The following is a 12,022-nucleotide window of genomic DNA, read 5'->3' on the forward strand; positions in this document are numbered from 1 at the left end:
AATTGGACCAAAATACAACAAATTGAAACTTGATAGCCTGAATTAAAATGTTTTAAATTTGAAAATCGAAATGCAGCTTTCCTAAATTAGAGCTAAAGTGCAATCAAACTGAAAAGCTACCATAAGCTATTTTTGAGTTTTAAAAGCTCAAGACAACATTTTAGAAACCATGCTACACAGGTCTAGTCGTACTTCTCAAATGGATCCTCTATGTTCTAGATCATATATACTTTAGGTCAGAGTATTTGTTATGGTATTTTTATTTTTCTTGGGTAATTTGTTTATTACGTTATTTATTTAAATATTATTGCTACGAACATTGATTTGTTTACTCAAGTTGATCATTAAGTAAGTGATATGACAAATTTATGCATTGATTGGTATTATTTAATTTGTCAAAAAAGTAATATAAACTAAATTATATAAATAAGTGAATTTTTTGTTTACTAAATGACATGGCAAAACAATTTATTATAATTTTATTGGTTGAAAAATTAATATGATCTACATATAGATAGTAAATTTTTTTTTTAATATTTACAATAATGTTAATTCTTATTTCAGTATTTTAAATTCATAACCTTTCAGATTTAGATGCGAACAGCTTACCAACTAATTTAACTTCATTTGAGTAAACTATTAAAAAAAAAATAATTGAAACTAAATTAGCCAAAATGCACTTTAATATCCATTATTTTCACTTAAGGGTCTATAAAATTTTTTTTAACACTTAATATCCTTTTTTCCGAATTCCTTTAAATCCTCACAGAAATTGTCCAAATCATGTCATGTGCTGCTCACATGACCAAAAATTGATTTTTTGAAAATTTTTCTTCTATTTTTTCAAATATAATGAGAGAAAAAAAATAAAAAAACACAAAATCAAAGGCCACCGTGAAATCCTTTCTTTACTTCTCTTTTCTTTTCTTTCCTTCTCCACTGGACCTCCTGTCAAGCCGCCACCTCCTCCTCCACCCGAACCGTAGCCATCACCTCCTCCAAAGCCTCTGCTGCTACCTACCTCGTACGCTCTACCACCACCACCGTGAGTAGAACCAATTCCAGTGCCTGTGCTTGCCCTTTTTTTAAGTAAATCAAATATATTCTCATATGAGAACATAAAATACTTCTAAATTAATATTAGATATAACAAATATACAACAATTGATAAACCACGGGAAAGAGAAAAAAAAGCAACACTTCAAGAATATTAAAGGAACTGCCCTAATTTATACCTTAGTCATGCCTATAGAAACAAACTTCTCTTCAGGAGCCCCATTGACATTGAATCTGGCAAGCATAGCCTAGCTTGAAACAAGTGAAAAAGGTTGCATATACATGCAATTTGGACCAATTTCCACACCCCATTCTCAGGCAACCATAAAGCTTTTGATCAATTTCTGATGGGCCGTTACACAATAATAGAGGGCTACAGGTAAATGGGATTGAAATTGTTGACCGGCTGCACAAGTTGGTAGAGAAGGTAGTGCTACAATGGAGAAGATGTAGTAGTAGTGGTGAAGGGGAAGAAGTGTAATGGGAGAAGGTGATGGCAACGTGGTTTTTGAATGTGGACCAAAGACTTTTGAGGGAGGAGGTGATGTGGCAAGATTGCTCCTGGGGTCTTTCACGGACACTCGAAATAATATTGTCCAAGGTTTAAATTTTCAATATCGATGAAAATATCAATGGTTCAAAATATGAAAATTTTCATGAAAATATTAGAAAATATCAAATATCGATTAAAGTTTACAAAAAATTATGAAAATTAATGGAAATTTATTTTAAAAAATGGAATTTTTTTTTGAAACTTTACGTTTAGATTATTTAATCAATCAATTATCAAATTGATTATAAAAATTACTAAAATATTGAATAGATATATTATATTTCTTTTAATCAACCGATTTATAATAAACTGTAATGATCATAAATAAACTATTATTAATAAAAATATACAATATATATATATATTTGATAAAACTGCTTATTAATTAAGATAAAACAATTATTACAATTGCCTTATATTTCATAAATATCATTTCAATATTACATAAAACTCTTAAGTAATTGAAAATTATTAGTCTCTTCCTTATTATTATTCTGAGATTTAAAATGTGAAAAATAATTATTAAAAAATATATCTCCTTGGTAATTTTCATGTAATTGTTAATATGTAAACCATAAGGATTTTATATTAAATGTGGTTGTCCTTAATATTTAATATAATATATTCTATCATCTTTTTACTTTTATTTGTATAATATTATTAATTTGAATACTATCAATACCAATCTACATAATATTGTATTTCCATATTATTATTTTATGTTATTATTTTTCTTTTTATATGTCAATTATTAACTTGTAATTATAGGACTTTAATAATCCATTTCATACAAAATGTATAGTAAGTGTATATATATATATATACACTTTATCAATGAATAGAAACTATCAAGGTTATTCAATTTAATTTATTCTGTTTTATTTATATAACTAATCTTTAAAAGACAATTAAAAGGTAAAAAGAAAAAAACATATCACTGAACTTAATTTGGTTAAAAAATATATATATGTATATATATCACTGAAGTTAATTTGGTAAAAAAAAAATTTTACTAAGTATTAATAATATTTGTGAATTTTTTTATTACAATATTTTAAAAAAATTTCATAGATATTTCTAAATTTCCATAGAAATTACATAGGAATTTCTGAAATTTCGCTGGAAATTATGAATTTTTTAATCAAATCGTTAAGAATTTGATGTAGATATTTTGACAGGAATTTCCATGGAAATTTCAGAAATTTCAATGGATATTATGAAAATTCTACTTATTTTGATTTAGAATCTAAATTTCTTTTCGATCCCCTTAAAAAAATCAAAATTTTTTCAAAAATTTCAATTTTTAAAACCTTGGTCTCACCTAGGGATGCTTTACCAAATTTCCTATCGAAAATCTGGTAAAACCTTTCTATAATTTGGATATAACCCAATCATATATATAGAATGACAAAAATAAATTTTCATAGAATTCTCACAAAATCATTAATCAAAGATAATATAGGAGTTATACATCTTAGGTTAATCTACCATAACAATCTAAATCTAAAGAATACAAATAAAGAAATGCAAAATATTAAAGTGCTCAATATAATGTATATATCATAATACAACGAAAGTAACAATATTTACTATCATTATAGTTAAAGGAAAAAATCAACACATTAGCATCCCAATACCATATAAACAATGAAGATACCTAGATGTGATGGACATAACATCTTAATTGAGGGATAGGGGAACAATTTAAAAATAAAATTATGAAACAAGCTTAGTGAGTGGAATAAAATAAAAATATGAAAACAATCACTAAACTTCAAAACTTTTTACTCAAGATATTACTTCCACTTTTTTGAAAAATTTTCCTTTTTAAAACCTTTTTCATAAAACCACTTGTATCCTATATCAATATCATAAAATGAGTATCTCATAATTAAGAAATTTAAAATATTAATAACTAATTGAAACATAAGTTTAATACTAGACAATAAACAATATAATCATAACCATAGAAGCGATAATAAAAACGTAGAAAAATCAACAATATATATATATATATATATATATATATATATATTTGCTAGAAAATTATACAATATACCATATGATATATCTAATATTGCTAGTTGGTATAAGGGATCCAAAACATCATTGGACAGTAAAGAAATACAAAGAAACTAATGTCATGAAGGAGTGACACATAACTCAACATCATTCCAAGAGAATGGCACACAATTCAATCATTATCGTCTTACCATGACAACCTATCATCCTTTGATTGTGAGGAAGTGTTACATAACTCATCATCACTCCGAAAAAATGGCACACAACTCAACCATAATTCTTTTATGTCGTGATTGCACATAAAATAACTAAGCGTACACGCAATAATAACATATAGCAGAACCCTTAATACTATATGGTACACCATTTAAAAACTACAATATAGTATTTATAATAACCCTTCAAAAATCATATTTTCCATTTTTCCAAACAAATACAATACCATAATCTAGAATTTAATATTCAAACCTGATCACTTATTTAAATATTTAAAAAATTCCACATCATCATTTCATGACAAGATATAAATATAAAAAATGAAATATATAACATCATAGATCATATTAAGCACTTTGAAATACAAAATACAAAATTTCCAATTTCCAATTTCCTTTCTCAAAACCAATTATTTTTTAAAAGGATAAAAACATCAATTCAAATACGAAGATATTTAAATATCAAGATTTTCAAGTTCATCATGACTCATTAGAATTTAAAAATATGTCAAAAGTCATATAAAATGATAATACATATATATAAGGATATATTCATATATGTATACGATAAACATTTAAACCAAACCATATTTATAAAATATTCAAACCATATATATATTGTACTAATGTGCCCGAAATAAATTAAAAACACAAACCATTTGTATATACTGCTAATATCCACTCCTATTTTTCCATAGGGTTGCCTCTAATCTTAGTACGGGTGCCTATAACATAATAATATATTTCTTAAGCTCCAAAAATCAAACCCAAAAAATTGGTGCATACTAAATGTTTTTAAATACTTTATACAACTTTCAAATCATATAAATTGGACATGAAAGGGTCCAATTATTCTGCGAATCTTTGTGACCCAATATCCAAAATTGGGGTTATTCATTCGAAGGCCAATTTGATGAAATTCTTTTGAATGGTCCTCTTAACATCTAATTACACAAATACAACTTTAATTTTATTCAATTTGTTCAATTTTATTTAAATGCAATCCAGTTTTATCCAGTATTAAATTAAATGACCCCAAAAATAGAAAAATTTCAAACGATACTCAAAATTTATAAATTTTATATCAATGGAAAGCCTAAAAGTAAGAAATGCATTGATATACTCACTTTGGTCCAAAAGTCTTGCCTATGGCAGGAAAATACATTGCAAAATTCAACCAAATTTTTTTGCCAATGGATTTCTCTAACTGTGTGAATCTCAATAAACTGAAGGTGCCAATGGATTCAAAGGGTCCAAAATAGGAAGGAGAAATGTATGGCATGGCCTTGAATGGCTAGAAAAGCTAGATTCTCAAACGACTCATTGGATCGCCACTATTGACTTTGTTAGCTAGATTCGAGCACGTCCAGTAGTGGTTTGACATGAAATTTGGTGGCCAAGGTCACTGTGAGATGGTTAAGGACGTTGACTAGCACGTGTGAAAAGTGGTGGTAAGAAAATAGGTCAAATCGGTGTGACCTAGTTGGAGGTGGAAATGGGTTGCAAATAGATCGGGTAGGGTTGTAAGGTTCCACGGATTTGTAGGGGGTTTTTGGGATTTTTTTTAGGTATTTTCTGAATCATTTAATGAAGACAAAGTTCTTCATATACTTATATACCCTTAGGTCATTGACAGATAAAAATCTAGGATTGATATGAACATTGATATAATACTAATGTTTAATAACTTACTTGAACCGTAACTTTTTAACCCGAATTCGGAATTAGACGTGCCGCCAATCTATAAACTCGTATCGACGAGTCTATGCTATGTTATAAGAGTTAAAGCCAAATTTCATCTCCAAAGAAAAGTCAAACTTGATCCCAATTAAAAGTTCAATTTGGTTATACTTGGACAACTCTAGTCAAACGGTGAAAAAATTCCAATTTTAGGTGTTTTCTCAAGATGGGATGTTACAAACCTTCCCCTCTTATGAAAATTTGTTCTTAAAATTTCATACCTTGATATTGGAGCATGCAAAGATGCTGAACCAACATGGTCTAATCATTTGGAATCCAACATAAGTTAACTTTCAGAGAAAATTTCCATTGGTAGAAACTACTTAACCATGAGATCTTACTCAACCCAACTAGGTTTACACTTGAAGAACATTAATGCAGCAATGTAAACCACTAAGCACTCAAGTTCTAACCTTAAAAATGATAACATTTTGACTTTACTACACTGTAGAACAAACTCTAATTCTTTACAAAGAGTCCAAAAGTAAGAAGTAAACTAAAATGATCAATACCAAATCCATAAAAAGCACAATGATAACAACAGATCTTTACTAACTCCCAAAACAAAATAGCACAAGAATCAATATTCTAGTGGTCAATTCCAAAGCCAACTCAAAACCATTAATATCACAATTATAAAAAAAATATACATTTTTTACCAGTAATAACTAACTCTAATAATCCATTCATCACCTAAAAAAACAAAATTTATAACTTAAGTCTAATTTCTCAAACCAAATACTAATGACTCAAAATAAAAATTGAGATTGTTCATTTTGATGAAACCACACTTTCTTCCGATTTTGAGTAGACTACAAAATTCATTCTTCAAATAATGAAAATTTTAAATCTTAATTCTAATATTATAACCTAATACTAAGAGACTAAATACTAAATCCTCAAACTATTAAAAGTATCAGTGTTATCTTATAGTCTTTCTGTATCCTCCAAATCGACAATATCTTTAAAGATGAAAAGTTGCCAAGGAGTATCAATTGCAAGATCTAAGTATCCAATATGTCCCTTATAGGGTAAATTGTCATGCCATAAAAAATAAATCAACCCTAAGTGTGGCTGCCTTTATTTGCTATAATAGACCACCATTAGGCATCTGTCTAAACCATCGGAACGATCTGAGTTTTGTGCTATGTCATGAAGAATACTCTGCCTCTACCTGTCTATCATCTTTCCTGATTTTCATCTTTAATTGTAGCTATAGAATGCTACCCTGTACTCATGGAACTTCCTACAGCCTAGTTTGCCCGTATGTCTCTTAGCATCAATAATTCTTTCCCAGCTCTAAGAACTTCAATATCATTATGCATCATAAGCGCATCCATGTCAATAGTAGCCTGATCATCCTACCGTGTAATGATAAATGCTTTGGCTCAACTCAGTAAGCATTCAATATGACCACAACTTCCACTTATAGATTCCAGGATTGGGTGTTGTCTTGAAATTAATATGATCACACATCAACCACATGAATAGGAATCGTATCTATATTCTTATTTGGAGTAGCACAGATATCTAATCACGTCATTAAGAATACTCAGCTTTGGCTTGATGGTTTTCCTCATTAACTATTATCTTTCCCCATTGGTGTAACGCGGTTTAGTACTGGTAGATGTAACAACTGTCAGGACCCGTCCAGAATTCCTCCCTGAAACCCTAGACAAGCCCTGATCCCAGGGAAATACCACCGAACCTTCCAACGAAAAATCCGGCAGTACCTCCCCTAAGGATAGAACTAACCAAAAATTTCCTGCACTGAAAACACACTTCTATATTTACCTCCTTATTCCTCCCACAATACTACAAGTTGATTCCACAAATTTACAGCACTTCAAATGAACAACAATAATCTAGTGCATAATTAATACATAAATGTCCGAGACAGTATACAGAGCTTTATGAGTTACTATTAAACATAAAATGCAACAGGAGTGAAAGAAATATTACAACTGCAATAAAAGAAGGCAAAGGTTCTTCTCGAACTAAGACAGCGATGAAGATCAAGTCCGCTTCGGATGAATACCGACAAAACCTGGTATCTAGAGGAACGAAATTTAAAAATATGAGATGCTAATCATCTCAGTGAGTGACCCTATCTACTGTACAATTATAATACCACGATAATTAAGTAGATAAATAATAATTAATTAGAAATAATAATTTCTCTCAAAACCCTTACAATTCTCTCGGTTGGAAAAGTTCCCCTTTTAAAACATTTTCGTAAAACCCTTTATTTGTATTCCCCGAAAACCAAAACATCAATTTATTCAACTAAATATTAAATAAAATATAATAAGTCAAGCATCCAAAATTTATAATTAAAAGAAATTAATTTATTGAATAATTAAGTAAAGGGAAAATTAAACCAATTTAAAATCCCCATTCAAATAAATACCAAAAACAGTATTAATTATATTTTTAATTCCAATACAATTTCAAAATATTTATTTTAAAATTTTAGTTCTGAAAATCACTTGATGCACCCACTATATATCAGTGGCACCAACAATACCCAGCGTCCCAAGGTACCGCCAAATAGGAGGTTATAGAGAGAAACCGGCATACAGTCGCGTGACGTCCCACCGCGCCGCTGCTAACAGGTGTCCCGGCCATGGAGGGGCGGCCTACCCTCATCCGATGGCAACCACAGGACAACCCCATAAAATTACCTGCGCGCTACTCACACCCACCAGCGCGCTAATCACATCCGTGTGCACACTAATCATATCACATATAAACAGAACACCAGTACGTGTACGGTGCATCTAAAAATCATAAATCAATACATCTCAAAATTTCAAATTTTCCATAAACATACCGGGTTTATTCCATCCAATTAAACCCGGAAAGTTTCCACAATTTCTTTATAATCAACATCATAAATTCCATGATTTCCAAATCTACCAACTCCCAAATCCACCAATTTAAATATTCAAATTTTTCCAATGGCATAAATATTTTTGAAATATAATAAATTAAATCACATAATATTCCATGGGCATACTTATAAAAATTGAAGTCACCAATATAAACAAATATTTTCCTTGAATATTTGAAAATCAAAACATGCCCAAAATAATGTTAAAACCACCAGAATTTCATATATAATTGAATTCCAAAATTCTCAAGACCATAAAATAATTTTTGCATGGCATAAATTTATATAATGCATATTTCTTTAATCAAAATAAATCCACCAATAATCTCCACAATAAATCAATTAAATATTTGACACATAGAATATAATTTTCAAATATTCAATTCATACAAAATATTCACAAATTTAATTCCCGAAATTAATTTGAAGGTGGGTCACTCACCTTAAGCATGCAATTAACCCACGATCCACCATAGGATCGATTCCACAATTCACACGTGCTCCTAAAACACAATTCACACACAGTCAAATAAATTAATATTTTATTCGGGTAAATAATACCCGGTACCCGGGAGGTTAAACACAAACGTTAACCAAAATTGACAAATTATATGTCTATGGAAAGCTTGTGAGATGGGGATCACATTACCGACCTCCATTGAGCTCAATTTGACTGCGGTGGCTGGAATTTGGCCGGAAAGTTTCGGCCGGTTTTGATCTCCTCGTATCTCGCAAACCGCTTCGAATTTTGGAAATTGGAGGCCATATTTGAACTCAGAGGACCTAAAATAGGGGGAGAGGGGTGGCAATTTGGACTGGACTGGCCGGAAAACACAAGAAAAGAGGAGAGAGAAAATTTTCCGACCGGCGAAGCTGGGCGCGTCCGGCGGCCGGTGACCGTGAAATTTTACAGCCGAGCTCGCCTCCTCCCTCCGCTCATCACTGGCCGGCGCGTGTAGCAAGGTGGTGGCTGGTGAGAACAACGACGGTGAGGCTGAGAGGGAGAAAGGAAAGGAAAGGAAGAAGGAGAAGGAAGAAGAAGAAGAAAGAAAAGAGAAATTTCCCCCCGTGTCCCCCCCCCCCCCCCCTCTTTTTCCCCACGTGGGGAGAAGAAAAGAAAAAGAAAAAGAAGAAAAAGAAAAAAAGATAATAAAATAAAATTAAATAATAAAATAATATTATTATATAAAATAACAATAAAATAATTTGATATTAAACATGGTTGACATGTGGCATCTCAACATGGTGACACATGGTCACATTTATTAAGTCACACGTGGCACATCGTTACACGTTTAAAAAAATAATATTAAAATAATATAGTATTTGAAAAACTCTACAGGTCTATAACTTTCAAACCACATGTCCAAATCGGACGTGCCGCTAGTCTACGGACTCGTATCGACGAGTAATTCACAACCATGCATGAGTCAAAGCTCAACTTTGCATGAATAAAAAGTCAACTCGGGCACCCTTGGACAACTTTGACCCCAACTTGTTTTGCTCATAACTTTCAAACCGTAGCTCCATTTTCAACGTGCTACTAGTCTACGAACTCGTGCTAACGTGTACTTCGTAACGGTACCTCAATCAACCTAGAATTCTATCTGAGTCAAAAAGTCAACTTTTGACCCCCTTCTATCAACTGTCAACAGTCAACGGTCACCCTCGGTCAAAGTTGGAAACTTCCGTTGCACTTTGGGATGGGGTGTTACAACAACTGTCTAGCCTAGCTAAAAACTCAGTCTCGTAGTACCATTTGTTTGCTAAGGAGATATACTAAATCCAAAAGCTACACCATCATTGAGCACCAAAAGATGACATTCCTTTTTGAAATGGTGAAGCTGTCCACAATAGTAGCATCCATTGTCTATTTGACAAATCTCAAAGAATAAGAACTACACGAACACTATAATCTCATCAAGATCATCCATACTGGTTATAATTGAGCTATCAAAAGTGATGAGAATACTGCCACACCTGACTAAGAATAGATTAGTATCATACGTAAAGGTACTCTATAACTCCACAACCACTAACAATAATGATACCACCTCTAATAACGCCGCCACTAGATAACTCATAAACTGTAGGAGTCCCATTTTGGGCGATACTCATGGAAGCATTAAAATAAAATCAACATCAAAAACCATACAAGGCTAACCTTAAGAACTATACCTTGGATAGTCATAGCCAAAATCTTTATTAAACAATCTATGGAATCCCTCCTATGTGCAATCTCATCTACACCCTCAATTGTCTCAAGCTAATTTCTAAATCTTACACTTCCACATCTAGAAATCATTTTTAGAACAATATGAAAGAAAAGTGAGCTCAAAAGTCAAATCCAAACCAATTAATACAATCGAAAGAAATATATATGTCTGAAAATAAAATCAAACATCAAAAGATAAAAGGATGTTGCAATTCAAATATTGCAACTTAGCAAATAAATTTTAAGATAGAAGATAAATTTCTAGAATGATAAAGTAATATTGAAAGAAAAAAATGATGTTGTAACTTAAATGTCACATTTTCACCAAATCAACATTAATAACAAGAATAAATGATAAAAATAATGAAGCAAATATCATAGGAAAAGGATGCACACATAGGTGCGAGTTCATAGGAGCAAGAAACCTAATGCTCTGATACCAAATTGATAAGAAAGCTCCTAGGATCCTTCCCAGACATCTGAAGTGGTCCTGCTTAAGGAAGCTCTATCGAATTTTCTATTGAAAATCTAGTAAAATCTCCCATAATTTAGATATAACGTTATCGTACAAATAAAATGACGTAAACAATTTTTGATAGAATTCTCTCAAAATCATCAATCAAAGATTAGATTAGAGTCATACATATTTAATCCACTATAGCAATCTACGAAGTACAAATGAACAATTGCAAAATATTGAAAGTGCTCAATATAATGTATACATCAAAACACAACAAAAGAAAGAATATTTACTATATGTGAGTTAAAAAAAAAATCAATAGTGAAATACCATACAAAAAATGAAGATGCCTAGATGTGATCGACATAACCTGTCACCTAAGATTTATGGAAACAATTTAAAAACAACACTATAAGACATGCTCTATAAGTGGAATAAAATAATAATATGAAAATAGTCATTAAACTTTAAAACTTTTCACTCAAGACCTCACTTTCCCTCTTTTGAAAGTTCCCATTTTTTAAAACTTTTTTCATAAAAACACAACTTATATCCCAAATCAACATCATAAAATGAGCATCTCATAATTAAGAAATTTAAAATATTAATAACCATCTGAAATATAAATTTAATGCTGAACAATAAGCAATATCATCATAGTCATAGAAGCAATAATGAAAATATAGTCAAACCACCAATATATGTATATCTGCTAAAACAAATTTTATAATGTATCTACGATAAACCTAGTACTACCAGTTGGTATGAGGCATTCCAAAACAAAGTAGACAGTAAAGATGTACAAATATAAACCAATATCATGAGGGAATGGTACACAACTAATCATCACTATGAGAGAATGACACAT

Source organism: Ziziphus jujuba, chromosome 2, assembly GCF_031755915.1.
Source record: "Ziziphus jujuba cultivar Dongzao chromosome 2, ASM3175591v1".
Classification (NCBI taxonomy): domain Eukaryota; kingdom Viridiplantae; phylum Streptophyta; class Magnoliopsida; order Rosales; family Rhamnaceae; genus Ziziphus; species Ziziphus jujuba.